We start from the raw sequence: 2,155 nt of genomic DNA, 5'->3' as shown, positions 1-2,155 counted from the left end.
TCACTCACTCACTCACACACACACACACACACATTCTACCTTTTATAGATATAATAGATTATGCTAGATATATTTCCATATGTCTGAATACCCTGTATACAAATTTTCAGATCTGTACATAAAAATTAGTTGAATATATAGGTTGAGAATTGTTCTCTCTCTCTCTCTTCTCTCTCTCTCTTTCACACACATTCTCACTTTTCTAGATATAATAGATAGATTATGCTAGATATATTTCCATATGTCTGAATACCCTATATACAAATTTTCTAATCGGTAGATAAAAAATATGTTGAATATATAGGGTGAGAATTGTACTTACTCTCTCTCTCTCTCTCTCTCTCTCTCACGCACACATTCTCACTTTTATGGATATAATAGATAGATTATGCTGGATATATTTCCATATGTCTGAATACCCTATATACAAATGGTCAAATCTGTAGATAACAAATTTATTGAATAGATAGGTTGAGAATTGTTCTCTCTCTCTCTCTCGCAACCTTACACACACAACCACACGCAAACATTCTGACTTTTATAGATATAATAGATCGATTATGCTAGATATATTTCCATATGTCTGAATACCCAATATACAAATTTTCAAATCTGTAGGTAAAAAATTTGTTGAATATATAGGTTGAGAATTGTTCTCTCTCTCTCACACACTCACATTCTCACTTTTATAGATATAATGTATAGATTATGCTAGATATATTTCTATATGTCTGAATACCCTATATACAAAGTTTAAAATCCGTAGATAAAAATACGTTGAGTATATAGGTTGAGAATTGTTCTCTCTCTCTCTTACGCACACACACACACACACACACACACACATTTTCACTTTTATAGATATAATAGATAGATTATGCTAGATATATTTCCATATGTCTGAATACCCTATATACAAATTTTCAAATCCGTAGATAAAAAATGTATTGAATATATAGGTTGAGAATTGTTCTCTCTCTCTCTCTCTCTCTCTCTCTCTCTCTCTCTCTCTCTCTCTCTCTGGCTACCTCACACACACACACATTTTCACTTTTATAGATATAATAGATAGATTATGCTAGATATATTTCCATATGTCTGAATACCCTATATACAAACTTTCAAATCTGTAGATAAAAAATTTGTTGAGTATATAGGTTGAGAATTGTTCTCTCTCTCTCACACGAAACTGTGCGCTCGGCTTCTTCCCCCCCTTCCCACCCCAAATGCTTGGGAAACTGTGCACTGTTTTTGTTGGTTTTCAAGCTGCCTCTTCCCCCCTCCACACACACACAGTTTAACAGTAGTAGGAGGTCAAGAGAAAGAGGGTGAGAGAGAGAGAAGAGTAAGTTGGTGAGAGAGAGAGAAAAGAGAAAGAGGGTGTTGGTTTTATATTTTTATTATCGTCTAATATTTTGAAAGCTGAATTTCTAATAAAATGTGCATCTATAGGAGATAATGCCTGGGAATGTGTTCCCCCCCCACAGTTTAACAGTGGTGTGACGTCAAGAGAAAGAGGGTGAGAGAGAGGGAAGAGTAAGTGGGTGAGAGAGAGAAAGAGAGAGAAAAAAAAGAAAGACGGTGTTGGTTTTGTGAAAAAAGTTGTTATTTACAATTGTTCGCATTCTTGGCCTTTTGGTCAAGATCAAAGTGTAGTATCTGTTCTTCAGATGCTGCACTTCTATTTCTTGTTCTCTTTCGGTGGAGGAGAAATCCTCCACGACTGAGACAATTTTTATTTTTGTACCTTTTCTCCACGTTAAAAAACGACCCTGGTGTCTAACTCTGTCCCGTGGGGAGGCATAGTAAATAGGTACAATTGTTCGCCATTAGTGGATGTTGACGTCACGTCACGTGACATGACTAAGCGTTTTTTTTTTTTAGTATGAATAACATTTTTTGTTTTAATTATAAAGTCTACACTTAATTTTATAGAAAATGATGTATATATAATAGAAAAAAAAAATTACTGGTTTTGTTGGATTCAAGTGGATCCCCCCCCTCCAGTTTAAGAGATAGCAGGTCACGTGGTAATATACAAAATGGCTAGCGTAAATATAAAGATCGGTTTTTTTATCGACGAATATTTTGAAAGCTGAATTTTTTTTTATTCCTGTACATTTTTTCCTGATATTTTTCGTTAAAACTCTTGTAT

General features: G+C 34.3%; 1 pseudogene; it reads left to right on the top strand.

The window, feature by feature from the left end:
* The first annotated feature begins 1,618 nt into the window (after positions 1 to 1,618).
* LOC145274702 (U2 spliceosomal RNA) lies at positions 1,619 to 1,752 on the top strand (annotated as a pseudogene).
* Positions 1,753 to 2,155: the final 403 nt, after the last annotated feature.

This window comes from Euprymna scolopes, chromosome 4 (assembly GCF_053919585.1).
Source record: "Euprymna scolopes isolate OS-2025 chromosome 4, ASM5391958v1, whole genome shotgun sequence".
Lineage (NCBI taxonomy): Eukaryota > Metazoa > Mollusca > Cephalopoda > Sepiida > Sepiolidae > Euprymna > Euprymna scolopes.
Note: the sequence above shows the minus strand (reverse complement) of the source record. Positions and strands in the feature narration are given on the sequence as shown.